This window comes from Chroicocephalus ridibundus, chromosome 3 (genome assembly GCF_963924245.1).
Source record: "Chroicocephalus ridibundus chromosome 3, bChrRid1.1, whole genome shotgun sequence".
Taxonomy (NCBI): domain Eukaryota; kingdom Metazoa; phylum Chordata; class Aves; order Charadriiformes; family Laridae; genus Chroicocephalus; species Chroicocephalus ridibundus.
The window spans coordinates 67,325,100-67,346,735 of NC_086286.1; the positions used below are offsets into that span (position 1 = coordinate 67,325,100).

The 21,636-nt window shown below is 42.3% G+C and overlaps 1 protein-coding gene across 8 annotated transcripts in view; it reads right to left on the reverse strand.

The window, feature by feature from the left end:
• The window catches only part of EYA4 (EYA transcriptional coactivator and phosphatase 4), a 156,080-nt gene extending 137,898 nt beyond the window's left edge, over positions 1 to 18,182 (reverse strand). For 5 of the 8 annotated variants that reach the window (XM_063329562.1, XM_063329558.1, XM_063329560.1 and 2 more), the window contains exon 1: positions 17,886 to 18,182. The gene's annotated coding sequence lies outside the window, so the exon portion shown is untranslated. The other 3 variants (XM_063329557.1, XM_063329556.1, XM_063329555.1) reach the window with 3 other exon arrangements.
• Between the last annotated feature and the right edge of the window lie 3,454 nt (positions 18,183 to 21,636).

Here is a 21,636-nt window from a genome sequence, read left to right on the forward strand (position 1 = left end):
GTGCCTTACATTGCCCTGTGAATACCTCCTCTCTTAGTCTGAAGTGCCTCTTACTTGACATACCTCCATTTACTCCCCAAAACGTAACACCCAAAATTTCCTTTGCATTAGGTATTTCCCAGAACATACACACACGCACTTTTACAGCCCCAGTCTACTTTCTCTCCACCCTCACCTTTATTTCCCCTTTTTCCTGCCACAAGATTACACCCCCCCTGTTTTCCCTCCCTAAGTTTCAAAAAGATTTTCATTTGCATTTCATTAATTTTTGCCATGATGGAAGAGACAGAAGGAAAAGACCAATTGCAAGCAAGTCGTGTTGCATCTATGTCACCTTATCAGAAAGCTAAAAATAATTCCTGATTTTCAAAATGGCTTCAGTTTTGAGCTCAGAGGGATCCAAGACTTTGCCCATGATGCCTTCACCAAAACAGTAACCACCTCCCATGTTTTTTTGGTCAATGTGGAGCACGCACCCTTGTGTTTGTAAAAGTCTTCTTCAGTCTTTGTCCAATGGAGACAAAAGGGGAAAAAAACTGCTTCTTTAAAACACCCACTACAGGCAAATTTCAGAGAGGAGCCTACCAAGAACAATGGGTATTTTGAGAGAAAGCAGCTCTACATGGCATTTCCTGTGGCAGCCCCTGCCAAAGGCAGCAGTTCCAAACATAAAGGCGAATTTCCACAACTGATCCTAAAATATTCCATGAATAACTTAAACACAAAATCTGCTTTAATTTAATTAAGAGTTTGAAGAGTGTGCATGTTATTGCATTAGTAAGATTGCCTGCGGAAAGAAACAGTCAAGCACCCGACAGTAAAACACAAGATTTCGAACAAATTGTTTGACTAGTTTCTAAGTTTACTGACTGCCTTTCATTCAAACATTAAATGCTCTAATTCTGTCTGTCAGTCACTGAAGATGACAGATCCATCACTTTCTGTGGGAAACTCAACTACAGCTCAACTACGGAGCCATACCATAACAGACAGCCCCGTATTCATGTTTCTTTCCATATCCATCATGATCCTAACCAAAGCATACTGAAATCAACGGAGGGGTGTCACATTTTTCCTTAAAAAACAAAGCGTATCAATATTTTAAATGCATCCTGACTATGTAAGTCCAACAGGAGTTTTACTATTAAGAACTGCCCATGACCCACCCACAATGTGTGTGTTGTATCCCAAAATTCAGATGGATGTATCCACTGGAACACATCACTGAATATGTCACTTGTATTAGTCACCTTCTAAAAAAGACTGACCCTCAATAATTTTTTGAACTTACTTTACTGAATTGCAAGACAAAGAGAAGCTTGTTTAATCTTTGCAGAAATACACAATGTGTTAAATATATCCTTTGCACAAACATGCCATATCATACTAGTTTCTAGGGCTCTGTTGTTCAACTTCACACTGCCTCAAAATTCAAATACTCTTACTGGAAATGGAGCTTTTTAAAATAAAATTTAGAATTAATATTTTATCAGTATTCTACCTACCAACAGCTAAATCCTGCTACATTTTGAGGCCAGTTAAAGCGGCTGATTATAACCAACTGCTAACACAATGATTTTTATAATGGCAGTTATGCCAATTGCACTTAGACCAAATCCTTTAGGGTTTAGTTTTATAAATTTGTAAAAGAGGAGAAAAACCATTAGAGAAGTCAGTGATTTAAATAAGACCAACATTACTCCCTAATAAAGATATAAAATTAAAGGATAATAGTAACCTCGTGCTGTTTTATGAGGCAATAATCCAGTTACCAATTCAACCTTGTAGTTTATCCCATCAAGAGAACCAGATTAAAAACAGAGGGAGGGAGGGCACTCTTATCCCTATTATATTGCAAGTGTTTCTAACTGGGTTTAAATATTTTTTAAAACTGTTGTTAAAAGTCTTAAACTCACAGACAAGCCAGAATGAAGAAAAATGCCTGTTTCTGCTCTTGATCCAGTCCTTGCAGATGTGGCTTTAAAACTGATGAAGTGTTTTATGCTCCCAGATAAAAATTTTACCTTTCTAAGAAATGTCTTAATTAGGAGGATTCCTGACTTTCCTCATCAACAAATGCATTTAAATCTAATTTTTTATTTATTTATTTTTATCTGGGGGAATAAAACACTTCATCAAATTTAAACTGCAACTTCCAGGACTCGACCATGAGGAGAAACATGTGTTTCCTCCCAGAGATACACCCATAAGTTTAAAAAAAAAAAAAAAAAAACCACCAAACAAAAAACTACTTGAGGATCTGCTGCATACTGCTTTGTAAATGACTGAAAATGTAAGACATCTAAGATGTGACCGCTCCCCTTGCAATGATTTCTTCAGAAAATTAGGGTTGCAACAATTAAACAACTGACTGAGGCAGTTTCATTTTCTATGGGATTTCTAGTAAGATCCTGTGCTGCAATTTTCACCAGCTCAAGGCAGAATGCGAAGCCTGGGGATCCACAGGTAAAAAAAAGCCTTAAAACACTTGACGTTTCCCAAGAGTATTTCAGAGGCTGCTTCAGGCCCTCCAGTCAGCCAGATGGAGAGATGGGAGTTCCAAGAAGAATCCATCATCTGGAAGAGGAGTTTGGCTATCAGACAAAAATTTTCCTCCCTTTCACTTCAACCCAAAAACTTAGGAAGAAAGTCCCCTCTTGATTCACTAGGAGTTGGTCTTCTTAAATGAAATTATGGGGGGGGGGTCCTCAGTTTCTACCACAACAATTTTTTTTGACATGATAATCCCTTTGGGCACATTGTCAGGTTCTCCTTATTCTGTTTCATCTGAAGAACACCTATTTCTACTGAGGTTCTATCATGGTGATGCTCTGGCAGCACAGTACAGGGGGCTGCAGGATCCCAGTCAAATTTACTATACTGGTTTTTTATGTTTTGAAACACGCTGATAAGAAGCCTAGAGAATAAACAGAAAGGATGCTGCTGTGGTTAACACAATTAATTCATAGCCACAAGGAAGAACTCATTTCTACCACAGCCACAGGTTGAGAGTCAAAATGTTCAGTGAGAAGTGGTGACATCTGAGGCACTATGAAAGGTTATGCAAGGCAGGCAATGAGAAAATGAACTGCTCTAGAATCAGCGCAAGGAACTAGTGCGTATGCACTGCAGTCTCACTAAATTAGATGATTTCATACTAGTTGTTTCCCATGACACCCTTTTCTTTGAAGGAGCAGGAGAGAGGGTACGGGCAGTAACAAACGGGCACCGCATAACATTCAATCTTTTCTTACTTAGGAAAACTTTCTTCTAGTTGTCTGCATGCATATCACATGGAGTCTCAAGTGAAAAAGATAAAATATAACCTGAATTAAAAGTAAAGGAAACCAAATGCAGATATATTAGAATTTCAACTTAGCCTGTATCTACAGTCCAATACTGTATCTTGTGTTTGTAAAAGTCTTCTTCAGTCTTTGTCCAATGGAGACAAAAGGGGAAAAAAACTGCTTCTTTGGGTGGTAAAAGCATACTGCTTTCTCAGTCCCTAATTGTATCATATTTGGAAAAGAAGAAAGATCCATGCCCCAGCTGAGGAATGAGATTGATGTGCTTTATAACCTAGCTTTCTTCAAAACTCAAGTGAAACTACTAGCAGGCAAGTCAATAAGAAAAACATACGAATTTAACACTTTTAAAATAAAAATAAAAAAATAATTGTAGGGCTTTCTAGAAACAGGAGATCACTGTCTGTGCTTTGTCAGAAAAAGAAGATGTCAGCTTTCTAATACTGTACGGCAAAATGAAAACTCACCTCTCAACATAATCTCAGAAAAGCTATTGCTTGATATATTTCTAACTGATTTTAGAACTAATTTAAATTTATATGCATTTATATTAACTCATTTCTAGCCTCATTGGCTTTTGTGTTTTTTTAGACAAATGCTGTATTTTCTTGAAAGGAGTGTCAACCCTAATAAAAACAATCTTCCTTTAGTGGAAAAAACTCTAAGAAACATTATCATCTATATCTAACTTCAAGGGAGAGCAAATGACTAACAAATTTTAAATACCATAAACATCATAAACAGTTAAAAAGGCAAGCAAAGCCATCCTGACAGCATGACCTAGTCAGGGACACGTACAGCTTTCCTGAGGAAAACTGGCAGGTGAAGAGAAAGCACGCAGATTGTTTTTTAATTTCTTTTTAGCTCTCAATTTTTGCTTTTTGGATTCCTTTTAATCAGAAGGATTCTTGCAGGAAGTAGAAGTGGCTTGGCAATCTTGCATGCCTCTTTAGGCTTAGCTGAGGTAACTGTTCTTCACCTCCTGATACGAAGGAGAATGAAATAAGCCTCTTGAAAAACTCATATTTCATTGTAGACTCAAATCTTGCTCCACAGTCTAGAGAATTCAGGGAAATATGGAATGTCCGTCTTTCCCTTCCTCCTCTCCTTTCTTCCTCAGGCCATCATTTCGAGCGGGGTAGATACGGCTCTCATCGGATCAGTTTGGTTTCAGTCCACTCTCAGCTTGTTCAGGATGGGAATTTTACCCTTAGAGAAGCGTCAGAGTTTCCTGGAACTCTTCGTAGCACACCGGGGACCCACTTCTCCGTCTGTTAGTGGCCTCCAAAACGCGGAGCTCCTTCCTCAGCCGGCGCGCTGGGCGCGTGGCCGCGAGGCAGGGCGCGCCCGCCGCCCGCCCTGGCCGTGAGCACGGCCAGCGGCCCCTGCTGGCGGGAAACCAGCCGCGCGGGGTTCCGTGGCCCGCCCGGCACCTGCCTGCAGCAGCTGGCACTCGCAGAGGGATTGCTTACATAGAGAAGATGCGATTTTGAATTGCATCAATATTTTGAATTGCCGGAATTACTTTAGGAGCTCATACGGCAACTCACGCAACTTCCGCGGGCGCCTGAGCACGGATGAATTTCCTGCCTGCGCCCTGTCCCGCTGCTCCTTTACGGGGATGGAATACGGGAGGAATTCCCAGGGTATGCTGAAAAGCAAACGGACCCAGACGCTCCCTCTATAACAAGAGCCCTTGCCCTGATAGCAAATACTCGGGTGAGAGCGTACCAGACAGACGGAGGGGGCTGCGCAGGGCACCCTTCAGGATCCACTCGGCATTCTCATCCCAGCGCAGTACCCGGCATGGATGTGCATCAGAACATGCATATGTCTAAACTGCATATACAGTATAGATTCCAATGTATATACTGGCTATACAATATCTATTCTAGTGTATACAGAGACCATGCTTCTGAAATGAATACGTTTCAAGGTGCAATGTCAGATGTTATTATCACAAAAAAAAAAATAAAAAATTAGTAATTAAAAATAAAAACCTGGTATTCCATCATCAAGACACTGATAACCCCAAAGCTCAGATTCACAAAGATCTAGGGTCTGCCTGTTATCCCTGCTGGAGATGAAAGAGCGTTTGTTCCTGGTAATACAGCTCAGCCATTTCCACATCTTGAGACAAAAGAATTATCCATACTGGGTTATCATGTATGTTAAGAACGGGGAAGGGGTCTTCAATACCCATCAGGTGTTTATAGTTCTGTGCTTATCTAGTTTCCTTTTACCTTCTCCCTCCCCTGAAAAATTACACACCTATAACTGGGACATGATTAGTTATTTCCATCTTCCCTTCTGAGCATGTGAATTCATGCCAGACATTAAATATGGCAACGAAAACAGACACAATTCATGCCACCAAACTGTAATACACTGAAAATCTCACAGAATTCAAGCCTAATTGTCTTTTGTGCCAGTCACTATACATTTGTTACACAGAGTCTTGCAAATTCTGCATGGTCTTTGGTGAACACTTGTATATCTGTAGGTTTAGTGCAGTTTGCTTCCTTGAACTGCGTTTCCTGAAGGGTGGCATTGCTTGTGTGGTACTTGTGGACATTTTATTCAGGAAAAATTAAGATGATATTCCCACTCTGCATCGGGTACTTCTAACTTAGAAACAAGTCGCACCACCCCAAAACCATTTGGTACCAGGCAAAAGCAGGCAGCAAGACAAAAAAGCAGAGCAACACAGATCATGAGGTCTCTGCATCGGTTAGGTATGTACACCAGGTAAGAAACAGAAGGGGTCTGCGACAAGAGATATCCCATTATCATCATACAACAAAACAAGCGGGAAAACAGGAAAACAGAAAGATTTCTTAGAAAACTGTAAACAACTGCAAGCACTGTATCTCACTGACTTCAGGTAAAATAATACTTCAATGTAGCATTTATCTCTCTTGCAAAACCGGCTCCCAATCTTACAGGTACCCAAATATGTCTAAAACCGACTCCCCTCCTCTTCCTACCACTCTCCTCCCATACCTGTGCAACAAACAAGAAAGATTAGCTTTAAGAATTTCAGCGTACAGAATTATAACCTCAGCAAATCCTCCCTTATCCTAACATTGCGCAATACGCCGTGAAATTGCCGAGATTGAAACCAGAGCTGCGAATCCACTGATGCTTGGGGGCTTCCCAACTGTGAGAGACCTCTCCACTCACGCTTAGATAAGGCATTCAGCTACACAGACCTCTTCTGACTCATTCCAGATTAATCAATTACAGATTATTCCAGCCAGAAATAAATAAAACAAATGCCGAGACTGTTTCTGGCTTGGATTTGTAAACAAATCTAATCTAGAATCCCACTGTGTCCCCCTAAAAATAAAGGGAAAACGAGTTGCAAAAAAAATTAAACACAGTGTTTTTCAAATTCTTGATTGATCAAACCCATACAATCCTTACCAAAAAGAAAGACGGTTCCCAGGGGGGGAAAAAAAAAGAAAAAAAAGAAAAAAAAAAGAAATAATGTAAAGATGCCACAGATAGAGAAGCATGCTCTTTTAGAATTCTAATAAAAATTTTAGTTTTATTTTCCTATGAGCTGGCCATTTCAATGTTTTGAACAACTAGATTTTTTTGGGGGGAAGGATTTTGGTTTTTACTACATGGCATATTTTCGTTAATTTCTGAGACATTTTCCTTCTCTTTATTGTAGAAAATAGCTGAATACAAACCAAATAAAACATGTCAGTTCTTTATAAACAAGCCACTGAAAACAGAAAGAAAAAGACTATGCTTGGTTAGCTGAAATATTTAGAGACACTGTCAACATGAAAATATTAATTATTTATTATTTTCTCTCCCCAAAAGACATGTCAAGTTTACCTTTCACACATTAAAAAAAACCCAAAAAAAACCCAAAACAAACAAGACACCTTGTGAAACAAAAATAATATAAGGTAATAATAAAGGTTATTTCTAAAACAGAAGCCCTACTTATCATTTTAGAATTTAGGCGAACCTAAAAATAAGCACATCCTCTAAGTAAAAGCAAACAGCAGTTTTACAAGGCTGGATAAATCAACCCAAAGAATCCAATCACATGTTAAAAAGAAAGCCGTGAGAGCACAGTATCTATACACCCCATTTGCTTTAAAAAGCCATGCCACAGTTTGAAGAGTGTATTCATGAGTATGAGTACGCAATGATAGTTACTGAAGAAGCCCAAATACTCTCTAAGATTCCTAGAAACACCCTGATGCAGGAGGAAGCTCGTGCCCTTCCTTTTCAGCTGTCAGCCCACCCCTGACCGGCAGCTGCCATTCCTGTTACTGCAAGTGTTTCACATACAGTTCTTGAATGGAACGTTTTGAAATGCCAGAAAGAAATACAAAAATAAAGCCACCGAAAATAAACATGGGTACTTTCGTTCTGGTTTGGCAGGAGAAATGCAACCTTTTTCTTAATTAAAGTTGACAGTAACCCCTAAATACTGCGTTTGAGAAAGGATTCCATTCTCAAGAAATTACTGAACAACGGGAAACATAAAATGTGAATGCAAAACTGTCCCAGAAGAAGGAAGTCCTGCTGGTGCCAGCATGCAGATGAAGTGGTTTCTGGCACAACGGAAGGACAATTATTGCCCATCAAACCTAACACTGCTGCACCACAGCTATCAAGTTAAACTGAAACCACCAGAACACAACGAATGAAAAATAGCAAAATTCCTATGTGCCACCTTTGGGCAGCGCAAGGAAAACGCTGAAACCCATGTTAGAAGTGCTCTGTAGTCCACATTTTTTTATGCTGCTGATCTTCACAAGAGCTATCTGCACCCACCGCGGTTCCTGGCCCATCAGCAGCCTCCACACGCAACTGAAATGCCGTAAAGTTCATGGAAAAGTTCCCCATCCCACAGGTGAGGCTCTTTTACTAAGAGCCCGCACTAAGCATGCAACACAAAGTCACTGCGAAAAACAGGTATTCACAGATTTTAATTATGACAACTGCTTTGACAACATATCCTTTACCAGATTTCCTTTACCCCATTTAGATATTTATTAGCAGTGATCAAACCATGCTACGTTCTCCTTTGGTAAACCAACATCTGCTCATCCTCTGGAAGACACGTTTTCCAATTGTTTAATTACTCCTCTGATCTTATCTCTGAAACTTCTCCAATTTTTCAAGCTTCCTTTTCAAAGCTAAAAGAGGGCACAGCTTTTCAGTAGTAGCTGCACCCATACTATCTACACAGGTAATGTAACTACTCCTTTTTTTGGCTCTGATACCATCCTGATCATTTGCTATGGCCTCTAGTTGTTTGGTTGGGTTTTTTTTAAATAAACCGCTGGCTTGTAGTGGAGCACCTACTGTCTGCTTCCTCTCAGTTTGCTGAACAAGCCAGACTACTCTTAGCAATCTGCTCTCTTCATTATTTACTCTTCCCTCAGTCTTTGTAGTAGCAGTACTGCTGGCATTACAGTCCTACAACAGAAAGAAATTTTGTAAGAAGAAAGATCTCTTTTGTTATGTCAGCAATTGATCTACTCAAAGGTATTACCTCTTGTACAACTGACTAATCTTTGTGTCACAGGTAAAATAATAGTTTTTGATTTGATGACAAGCCCCTGAAAAACTCTTTGCAGTACTGTCCTCTTTAAAGACTCATTAACAAGTAAGTACTTTTGAAATCTATGCTTTAGTTTCCTGTTTAATCCATTTCATTTGCGCCAAGTTCATTTGGTATCCTTCAAGTTTATTAATCAAAAACTCACGTCAACTCAAAACCCTTACAGAACTTTATTACATCACTACTCTTACCTCTAGAAATCAAACTTGTACTCACATCAAAAAATAATATTGCTGGTTTGGCATGCTTAAGTGTTCATAAACCCGCGGTGTGGTATAGCATGCATACTTCAGTGTTATATGGGAACAACATACAAAAGGCATTTGGAATGTGATAGCATGTAAGTTAATACTTTGTGACAGTGGAGACTAATCAAAAATAGTTGCCATAAATTGAGCACTTGTCTACAGTGACAGCTAAGCAATGGCCACTTTTCAGAAATTATTCCACATTTTCCCGAGGAATAGTGTTAGACGAATGCAGCCCGTCATGGGTGCTGCAGCCCTCGGCGGTGACGTTCTCCTCCTAATGCAGTTACGCTCTGCCTGTCCCCTGTGAGCCCAGCTTTGGGACAGCAGTTGCACAGACCAGGAAAAGTTCTATCATCCGGTATCCCATTTTGAACTCCTGCCTTCCTTTGAGAACATCATGTGGTACCCTCCACAGGTACCACAACTTTCGCTATTGTTTTAACCTGTTCATATATCTGCAAATCATTTGCAGCGCCTTCAGTTTTAGTTCAAAAAGACCACATCGACAAAACCTTTTGGTTAAATATCAAGGGATCATTTTTGTAGACACTGTTTTCATTCTGAAAAATTCCACCTATCCCGCAGACTTGACCCTGCACTTCAGTTAATAGAGGTGGCAGATTAGGTAACGGAGACTGTGGTTCCGCAGCTATTTCTGCAGCGCCGGTGCCAGGCTCGGCAGCGCGGGTGCTGCCACTCATTCCGACCTTTGCCGCGTTGCCAGCACAGCTGTTTGTGAACCACGGCAAGGAACGGATCCAGCTTAAACGAGTGGCCAGCAGAGGAGGGGTAAAAGGCTGCTTAAGAAGCACTGCCACCAAATGTGAAAACATAGCTTTGCGCTCTTCCCTCCTCTGCCACAGAAAAGGGATGGACGTAGGAACTTCAGATACAGTTGGTCACACACAGCAGTGGGTCACACACAGTTTACTGCTAATATGGACCAATACACCTAGCAAACTATGTAAAACCAGAGCAAAATCATAGAATCATAGAATGATTAGAGTTGGAAGGGACCTTAAAGATCATCCAGTTACAACCCCCCTGCCATGGGCAGGGACACCTCCCACTAGATCAGGTTGCTCAAAGCCTCATCCAGCCTGGCCTTGAACACTTCCAGGGATGGGGCATCCACAGCTTCTCTGGGCAACCTGTGCCAGTGTTTCACCACCCTCAGAGTAATGAAATTCTTCCAAATATATAATCTAAATCTCCCCTCTTTCAGTTTAAAACCATTACCCCTCATCCTATTGCTACACTCCCTGATAAGGAGTTCCTCCCCATCTTTCCTGTAGCCCCCTTTAGGTACTGGAAGGCTGCTGTAAGTTCTCCCTGGAGCCTTCTCTTCTCCAGGCTGAACAACCCCAACTCTCTTAGATGGACCTCTTCCTACAGACTTCACCATCAAACTGCTGCAGGCTTAGTCCTGATCTGACACAACCTCTCGAGCTGCAGTTCCAATCCTGGACTTCCTTCAATGCAGATCTAAGCAAGACCCCCAAAAGATGAGTAGTTTCGCAACTATCAAGGAGGAACTCCTTCCATTTCATTTGTCTTAAGCAAAAAATTCTGACTACTCAGCTAGCCCTTTGAGAAATTAGACTATAGTTTAATCAGAAAATTGGAAAACAAGTTGAATCGTAGCTAAACAGCTACCAGAAATGACTACGAAACACACCAAATGGCCATTTTAGCTGAAAGACCCTACTCCTCTTCTTGCAGGTGACTCCCAGCCATACTGCTGCACAGTGAGCTCAGCATTCAGATGGTGCTTTGCACACAAAAACTGCTTCCCTGAAAGAGCGCTCAACTCAACCAAATTAATACGAACATTACACGAGCTCCTTCTATCACACCAGATTAGAATAAACATAAAAATAGGTGGCTGAGTGGAAAAGTACTTTAATCTTTCCACTTGGAAAACCTACCACAGCTCCAAATCTTGCCTTGGGGTAACCTGAAATTTTTATTTTGGAGACCCTTTCCCAGAATATAATTATTCCATTTGTAAAACCTCTGTACCATTTGGCCTTATTAGTTTCTAGCTCCCCAGTTCTCTGCGTTAAGAAGACCAGAACAGGAACGTGAGGCTGAGGCTGAGTTGCATTGCTAGAACTTGGCAGAAGAAACGTGCATAAACTGCCTGAGCTGTGCCTGGTTTTCTGAAACCACGTCTATGCTGGGAGACTCAGGAGAGCTGGAAGAAAGACCTCACATATAGCATGATGTCAGGATGCATAAACAGGAGTGTAGAGAGGCTGGTGTAGCTTCTCTCACTTGGGAGTAAGGTGAACTTCATTTTCTGTGATTCTCTGCAAATATACTACAGTAAATAAAAAGGAACATCCAAGTAGGATTTAACAAGGGAAACGGACTTCACACTTTTCACTGAATAGGCTTGGCGCTCATGACGTGTCCCTGAGTAAACCCAAGGCGAATATTCACTCCTATGAGCAACAAAGTTGCCTGAAAGGAATTAAAAGTACATGGACAGTTAACAATATTTCTAATGGCATCATTTTTAGGAATGCATTTCTGCGGTCATTTATAAAGTGCTGTAAAAAATAAAAAGATATATTCTAACACAGGAGTATGAAAACATCTTAAAGTGGAAGAAAACATGAATATATGATTTGGAGATTTATATTTCACTTTCCTTTGTTTTTTTCTAAGTATTGCAGGATCACTCCTCTGTGCATGTGATCTCACACATATAAAATATCCTCAATACCCCCCCCCAAAAAACAGACTGCACTAAGAATAGAGGACTAGATACTCATCTGGCATAATGTGAGACCACTCCAGTAATTTCAACATTCCTACTCCAATTTGCAACAGCTAAGGATCTGGCACAAAACATCAAGCTAAGTTTCCAATTACCTCATGCACCAGCATTGATTTCAATAGTTACATACACATAGTCATACAGGAGAATTATTTGAGAAGTTGCAAACTCAGCTCTGTATTTCTTTTACTTTTGTGGTCTAAATCAGACCCTCCATGGTATTTTAATGTAGGTTTTGTGGTTTAATTATATACGTGTCAAGAGCAGAATACATACTTGCTGCATCTACCCAATTAAAAAAAAAAAGGCAGCAGTAATTTTTTATACTGCTGACAATGTCAACTTATACTGGGTCATGTCACAATAGTAATAAATTTTAACGTTGCCAAAAATCTATTACATATGAACTTAAAAATGTAAGTAAAAAGTTATCGACTATATGAAAATTAGTCTTCTACATGTGGATATTTTGCAGGTTGCCTTGGAAGGTCTTTTCACAATTTGCTGCTCGAAATTAGTATAATTGTATATATAGTTCAGCCACAATAGGAGGCTACCCTGGTGTAAAGACACAGTATTCACTCAGCCCAGACAGACTCAGCTCTTCAGAGACAGCACTTAAATTACATACAATTAAACAGCCCTACACACAGTCCTGCAACATTACTCACTACGCTGTACTTCTATGGACAGCTGCTTAATGAAAAATTGCCATAATTTTATTTATTTTTTTTAATTCTAGGAAAGGGTCACAGACCCCCAAAAGAATTTTAGCACAGAAAACCTTCAAAATCCTGCTTTTCAAATCCATGGCAACTGCAGTCTAAATCAGAGTTTAGCATTCAGTACCTGAGCCTAATAGCTTAAGACCGAATATATCCTAGTCTCGCTGGTATAGGGACCTCCAAAAGTTCTGAAGAGAATCACTCCCCATTATAATCTTCCCTTATCGTGAAGAAATTTTAAACGAATTGAAAATAAAATGCTTAAACTTTAGTATTCCTCAGACAGCCGTTAGCATTTGACATTGTGCTCAAAAGTCTGACAGCTAGCCTGTATACAGTCTTGTGAATGAGACTGCCCAGTGATGCATTTTGATATAGGATAATCAATCATCAAAGTAATTTTACTGTTTAACATTAAAGCAAAAGGCAGGCCAGCTATTTGACACACTTCTCAGGCTTAGAGACAAAAAGAAGAAACTGCTTTAAAATAGTTTTCACCAGGGTCCCGTATTACAGGCATCCCAAAAGGAATCCTTCTGGCAGTATTACAACCTGGACTAAAAATGTAAGTTTTATTGCCTTTTCAAGTAAATTTTATTCTTTACTTGACAGATAAGCACTCTTCACATCTGAGCTTTCGCACTGCAAAGTGCATCCAAGTTCCTTTAAGCACTTCTGATTTAATGACAGATTTAATAACATTGCAACACAGAAGTATGGACTTGGCCAAAAAAATTATTTCATAAAAATCTGATTTCTGTAAAGCAACATCTAAAATGTCACCTAATACATACAAGTAAAGCAGAAAGTTTTTAATGTCTATTGTAAAGCCTGGGGCTTCGATAGATAAAACATTTACTGACTTTAAAAGTCCATAAAAGATAATTTATTTTTAATAACCATTTTTATTTCATTTTAAAAAGAGTAGCAGTTTATGCCTTCAGTAGAACCATGCCCTGAAATCTCAGGGGTGATTAAAAGGGCCATGCCAAAGCTGAAAGGTTTCAAATATCAAACTATACTATTATGTCAGGGCCAGCAAGATCAATTAGCGCTCTTCAATGACAGAAAAGGTTAAGTTGGACACACATTTACACAATATTTAAATAAAAAAAAAAAAAGAAAAACAGCACATATTAAGTTAATACCACATATTAAAAGCTTACTTGTAAACCTCTCAATCGATGACGAAATAGCAAAACTCTTCTTTCACTCGCACTACATAACTACTGCTTTTCTAACGCAAAATGGCAAGAAGATTATAGATACGTTAGACAGTAGAAATAACATTGGATTCTCAAGTACAAAGTAAAAACCAAAAACCAGAGTGTTTCTGCTGCCAGACCTGGTTTAGTGCCGAACTTTCAAAAAGCTTTAAAAATACTTGATAAACGTGACAGATGTCTGTTAGTCTGGTACCCCCGTGTTTGCATTCTTCTTGCAAATCCTGACAACACTAAAAATGAATGATAATGAGTAAGTCACCCTATTCCCACGTTCAACTGAAAGACAAACAGAAAACTACCATACGACAAAAACTACAAATTAAGAATGCTACTCTCTAAATTAACTCATCATAAATCTGGAAAAAAGCAAGTGTACACCTTCTGCAATTAAAAGCCATACAGAAACGCATACCAGGAAGCGAGAGAACTTATGTTTCAGTTCTTAGTATCAGAAGAATACTCACTGGAAGTACAGGTATGCTAGAAGCTAATTTGATACCTCTTAATATAAGCATTGCCGCAGTAAACATAGCTTGAACAAAGTAGCAGGTTATGATATCAAATAAAGTCAGTAGAAAATCACAATAAAAGTGCAGGAGATGAAGAAAACTTAAGGAAAAAACACACTGTGTTGAAATCAGTGATTTATATTGGAATTGCATTATTTTGAGTAAAAGTAAAGCAAGATTACTTCTGTTCAATGATGTATTTCAAAACGTCTTTTTTTTTTTTTTAAAGCCCACTTCTCTATTTATTTCTTCAAGGAGTGATTTGAAATATTTACTACCAGACAGTACCTAATTTTAGGTTTTAAGTGCTTTAACAGCTCTATGAAATATGATCAGCAGCTGCAATATAGAAGTATGCTGAATAAACTCTCCTTATAAAAAGGGAGACCTGTTTTACCCTGAGTTCATAAAATCCCTACTTTCAAGAAAGAAAAAGATAACACAGAAAAAAATTAGTAGTTGAGTCCTAAAGCATTTGACAGAAATTCCAGGAATTTCTTTCTTCTTTCTGAATTAACTTTCATATTTAATAGAGGAAAAAAAAGCAGTTTGAATTTTAACACTGGAAGATTGCATTGAACATCATGTAATACCACCGGGTCATCAAGGAAACAGACAGGTACCTTTCCCATACCAAATGCCAGTGTTTAACACTGATTAATTCTAGGACTGAAAGGTAAAAGTTGCATAAAGTTTAAAGAGTTGCTCTCAAAGCTTGCATCAGAGGCTAAAAATATGCAGGAGGATACTATCTATAGCCGTATTTCTAGTTGCCTTGTTTGAAACATTTTAACTGGGAACTGCAGTTAACTGGGAACCCACCAGTTTCCTACTCATTAAATTCTTTGTTTAGAATTTATCTATCCCATTGGCATTATCTATACAGCAGAATAAGTTTCTTTTGCAAAGTGTTGTGAAGCCATTAATAAATATAAATCCGGCAAGAGTAACCCTCAACTGAATTTATTAGCAGCACAACCATATACGCACATAATTTATGACTGCGTATGAATTATGTGAACAAAGATGCATAAAAGATTAGTCAACATACTCCTCTTTCATTTTTATTACATTTGATTCATTTTGATTACATTTGGTAACATAAATATAAGAGTTTTCAAAAGAAAGCAAGAAGAGCTGTTTCGGACGTTAGATGTCAGATATAGAGAAAGAATCACGGGGAAGAGAGAGAAACGTCAATCTGTATTTCCACTTTACTCACAGTATGATACACGTTGTAGGTATGCAAACATTTGTTGTTCTGCAGCATTTTCAGAATTACTAGGAAAAAAATTCAAACCCAGGAAACTGCTCTTTTGAGGGTTAAGGAAATGAAACAATGATATAAGCTGAGCTTTAACGTAAAGTACACTCTTCAAATAACAAATAAACACTGAGGTCAGACCAAAAAAATATTTACTATGCAGAAAAGATGCTTGCTTTGTATACTTCACTCTAAATCTACACTGTTGATTAGTTTAGCTTAGACACACTTTGTAGTCTCAGCAAGTGGAGCGCGTAAAACAAAATTCAGAAAACCGAAAATACTGGTTTCTTACTGTTCTAGCATGACTTCACGCTTAAACTCGAATCGGCCAAGGCTCTCCCTCGTCTGGTACAGCGTGCCTCCCAGGAGTTTTCCAAATACCAGCTATTTCACATCGCTACTCGCCAGATAAACGTATACCTCCGTCTGCTCCGCTTTAAATCCTGCCCGCGGGATAACGGGGAGGCAGCACCGTACCTACTTGGCTCTCAGCGGCAGTTTCATAAATGTAAATGAAACTTTAGATGCCAATTACTGATTGGCAGCGGCTGGGCCGTGGGATCCCGCTCTGGCTTCTCGGTGGGAAGCGCGGCGGGGCCGCTCCCCCGCGGGTGGGTGCCGGGCGGCGGACCCGGGGCACCCCCACAACCCACCCCCCCACCCCCCCCCCCGCCGGCCGGGCAGGGCGCGGAGCCCCCGCGGCTCGGGGAGAAACGCCGCCCGGAGCCCTGTGAAACCCAGCCGGCGTTTTTCCGCGGGTATCTGATTTTGGAAGTGTCTGTAATGACAGCCGGAGAGGCAAATTAATGGCCAACAGCCCACTGGGTTTGAACACGGAGAATCCTGTTACCTCCTCACGGATCAAGTACACACACACATACAGAGGCTTCCCCACGTGGAAACGCTTTCAAACCAAAACACAGGACCCCGCATCGCCGGCGGAAAGGGCGGCGGGACCCCCGCGCCGGGGCTGTCCTGCGCCTCCGTCCCCCGGCGCAGCGGGGACCCGCGGCGGGGGCGAGGTGGGACAACCCGAAAACGCACCCGTTTTGTCTTTAAACCACAAGAAAAACAAGCCGGGGCGGGGGAGGGGAAGGGCAGGAGGGATCCCTCAGGGGGAGGAAACAGCGAGGAACAAAAACAACGGGCAGCTCTGCCCCGGCTCCCCTCGGACACCGGGGAAGGCGGCTGCCGGCCGGGAAGCAGCCTGCCCCATCCTCCGGTTCCCCGAAGGCCGCACGCCGGCGGCGCCCCGCCCGGAGGAGGGAAGGCAGCGAAGACCCCCGAGCGCTGCCGGGGCAGAGCGGGGGCCCGGGGGTGGCCGGCGGAACCGACCTCCGCCGCCGCCTGTGCCTGCGGGTGCCGGCCGAGCTGCCTCACGACCCCCCACCCCGCGCTGCCCAAACCCCAGCCTTGCCGGCAGAAACGGGTGTTTCGGCAAGGGGCTCGCTACCGTCCCCGCCTGTTTTAATGCCGCTCTGGCCGGAGGGGCTCCCCGCCGCCACAAAACTTCTTTCCTCCCAAGCCTCCGGTGGAGCCGCCGCCGGCCCCGGCTCCGGCCCCGGCCCTCCCAGGCGCGGCAGGGCGACCCGGCGGCCGGCTAAGCCCTCCCTCCCTCCGTCCCTCCCGGCCGGCCTTGCCTCCCGCCTCGCCCCGGTGGGCCGGCATCCCCCCGGCTGCTGGCGGGGCGCAGCCCGGGCCCCCCATTCCCGCTGCTACGGAGGTGGGCGGGAGGCGCAAGCGGGGAACAATGCGATAGCAGCCGGCACGGCTTGCGCCTCTCTCGGAGCTTCTTACCCCAGCAGCCACGGTAACCACTAGTCGAAGGGGGGTGAGGGCACAACAGCGGGGACTGTCACCTGGAGAGAGGCAGAAAGTTCGCCTGGGAGGGCAAAAAGTCACCCCGTCCGCACCGGAGACCAGTCTGTGGGTTTTTTTGCAACTAAACTCGCGTGGGGCCGGGGGCGAAATCCCGTCTCTGCCCCGCGATGCACTGCTCCGCCGCTCCTTCCCATCACGTTTGTTTTACAGCAACTTTTTGTTGTTGTTATCGCACCAACACGAAAACAATGCTAAATAAGCCCTAAACACAAGCACACACATACACACCCCCCCCCATCTCCGCGGACACATGCACATGCGACAGGGAGCCGGTTTCCTCCACCTCTGAGCAGAAGGGGTGGGAGGGAGACGCGGGGACGGGGAAGTCAGAGACACTCACCTTCTCGCTGCCGGGATATGCCGCTACCTTTATTTTAGGGCTGCTCCTTATTTATTTATTCTCGTCCCTTCTCCGAGCCGAGGTTCCCCTTTTGCACTGTTCCTCTGGCAAAAACAGGACATCCCCTCTACAAGTCGTCCCCCCCCCCCGCCCTTTCTCTACACACAAATAAAGCGCAACTCGGAGCAAAACGGGAGGGGAGACTTGGCGGGGGGGGGCAGATGGAGGAGGAGGAGGCTGGTACGGGAGAAGCCAAACACTCCTCGCACTTCAGCGAGTGCAACTAGTTGCCTCTCACGCACAGGCACGGAGAAAGTTTCCCTAGCAAGGGACGGGACTTTGCTAAGGAAAGGTAACCCCCTCCCTCCCAAAAAGGTCGTGCTGGGAGCGGGGAGGTGAGGGCCGAGGAGCGCAGGAGGCGGCGCAGCCCCGGGGCTCCGCTTTGCACTTGTCCGCCGGGGCTGCGCCCTGTACCGGCCCCTGATGGGTGCGGGAACCGGGCTGCCCCCCGCCGCCCCCCGGGCCGCCCCGCTCGGCACGCCTGCGCTGCCGCCCCCCCGGCCCCCCATCACCCCGCGGACCCAAAGTGTCCCTGCCCGAGGCCGGGACCCCTCACCTTCCCTGCTCCCTGGCATCCACAGCCGGTAGCGGTGGGGGCAAAGCAGGAGAGGGCCCTGAAGAGCATGAGTCGCAAGTCAGCCTGTGTTGACTAATGGCTGATCCACTCGAGTACGGGTACCAAAGTCCACACTTCACTTTTTACTTGTCTTTCTTCTACTATAAACCAACGCTGTAAAGTAATCCTGACATTTTGGGAAGATTGGGAGTATATGAATGATCAAGTACGCTCAAGCGCTACATGACAGGACCTGTTGCTGTACCCTTTTATAAGTTGCATTTGTCTCCTTCCTCTCAGGCTCGTCAGTGTGGATGGAGACAAAGTCCTTTCCTGCTTGGAAACTGAATGCTCTTTTCTGCTGGAAATTCAGCTTCTGCCTTTGGTCCTCTTTGCTCTACCCAGTGCAGGGAAGCAGAAGAAAATCCCTAATGGCCTAGTGACATTTCACACTCTTGTCCTTCACCTTGTATTGCCTCCTGAGTATTATTTCACTGGGTTAGTGACTCTTGTTCAACCAGCTGCATCACCCTCCTTCTGTCAAGTAACTTCACTCTCCAAAGACTGTAAGTCAAAAATTCAAAAGAGGAGGCAAAAGCTGGGCCGTATAGCTGGAAGAGAGATGTGAGAGAAAAGTCTTGGTTTTCTGAAGTACTGAATGTCAGAAGCTTTTGAGGTCAGCAAGTCACATGAAATGCTTTCCTACCTGCCTTCTATTTGCTTACTTTGCCATCCGGTGATACTATTTAAAGCATACCTTTACTCAAACTCTCTGCCTTGGAATTTCATAATTTGCATTCAACAAATTGTGCTAACATGGTCATCTTTCTCCTAAATAATTTCAGACTTAAGATGACTAAATCTTCATGAAAACAAGTCTATAAAAACCCTGTATTTGCTGTCTTGGGAGAGTCGCCACTCAGAAAGAGAACAGACTTGGAAAACTCTTTTGACCTACACAAATACAGCTAGAAAAACATTTAAACTAAAAAAGCCCCCAAAAGCCAGCCTTCAAGTTGACATAGTGTAGGACTAGCCAGAAATATGAAGTGAATTTTGAAACAGAGTTTAGAGAGTAACTGACAGGGGGGAAGAAACTCAGATTTGCAGGAAATAATTGCGATTGACAACCCTGCGGCAGAGTAACAGTCGAGACTAACGCCAGGACCCATCTTGCTAACAGGCTCCTTCTGTAGGAACACGTGCTAACAACTCCTTCCTTTCGAGAGGACTTTTGTGAATGGCAGCAGTCTAAGGTGAGGTACTTGAAACAATAATGAAGGTTTTCTGAAGTCTGTTTTCCTTCCACTTTACTTTAGCAAAGCAAATTCCTGTTACAGGGAACAGTCCCTTAGTAACACGGGTTGTTTTAATAGACATATCACTTGAAAGCAAGCTTTTAACCATCTGTTGCACCCTCTCTTAAAATGTAAGATACAGCTGACTTGAAAAGAGTACGCATGATCTTTGTTTGAGGTTACAGGTTTCAAATTGAGGAGAGATGGGAGAATCACACTCTGTTACATGATGCGGACCCAAGGCAAGTCTCCCATTAAAGGGTCTGGCCTTGCTGTCATTGAACCACGTTACTATTTTGCGCTCAGTTTCGGTGAGAGTGATCAGGGTCGTGCACAAAACTAACGAGCATTTGGCCTGGGTCCCATGTACCAAAGGAAGAAACTGATCTCATAACCAAACACTAATTTTTCACAGTGTTTTATTGTACATATGGCTTTCACAGGTAGGAATTAAATGACTGTTTTGGTTAAACCGGTGCCTTTGGGCTGAAGTAAATTTCAATGAGCTCAGTGGAAGTGATTTCAGAAGATGGCAAATCCAAAAATCTAGTACAATATACAGTCATATAAATGACTCTGTGTGACCATATAGAGCCCTGCATTGAGAAGGTCATGCTAGAAATAGTCCTAACAGAGCCCAAGGAAGGGCTGTAGGATCCACTTTTACACAAGAATAGAAGAATAATACCTTATCCATTTAAAGCAACAGGGGAATGTAAGTAGGCAGGATGTAATTATCTAGATTGGTATTTGGCCAGGCACTCCTACACTTGCAAAAACTACCATAGGGTGTTTAATGACCGCAAGTGCTCGGTATCCTTGGTTTTACCTCTTATATAAAGGCAGCACTTGTGATCATATACTTTATGCTGGTTCAATACTGAGTCAGCAGAAGAATGTTGCCCTGCACAAATACCAGTTCATACAGTAACTTGGAATTTCCTTGGAGGTCTTCCATGCAAATAAGATAGACCCAACCCTACTTACCTTGTGAAATCTAATGAAATTACAGCCATAAGTAGTATGGTTCCAGATAATGGTGGTTGCGTATGTTACTACAAACAATATGGGCTTTAGATTCTTTATAAATGATTTTGAAAATAAGCCAATGTACTTTTACATTGCATCTCAATGACAATAAGATTGTGTTGTTGTATAAGCAAAGGGATTATACTTAGTTATTCTGAGAAAATCTAATGCCTCTATTTTGGCAACGTATCATTATTATGATTTATTGAAGTGCTTGCCATATACCGCATCCAGTTTAGGTACTTGTTGTAAATTTTGTTTTACAAAAGCAGGGCTTTCAAATCTGGTTTCTTATTTTCAGGTTCAAGTATGAAATCCCAAAGTGTGTTAATTAGGCAAAGTTTGTTGATCTGTAAACTTAAGGTTATTGTTGGTGCTTCATGGCTTTATAGTCATAAAAAGAAAGAATGAATGAGGGTTCTTTTGCCCTGGTTATCAGATTTCAGGTTTAAAAAGAAGGTGACCCACCCTTTTCAGTAATTCGACATGCAGAGTTCAGCTGTGGGTTCAGAAGCAGGTTACAACTGGCGAGTCATTGTGAACATGAAGTGCCAACTGTGCCTTTAACTATCTTATATAACCTATTTTTCGGTTTCAGTTTTCAAGTATGCCATCGTTTCATTTATTATTTTTTTTTTAATCCAAACAAATCTGACCTCAATCATAAGGTTCCGTGGCTCCAAATAGCTGAGCTTTTCTAATATTTTATTTTGAGTGCCTACGTTCAATACTTCATCGCATAGATATGTGCTGCGGGCAGTGCCAAATGCGGTGCCAGGGGTGTCCTCTATTATCGTCAGTGCTCACC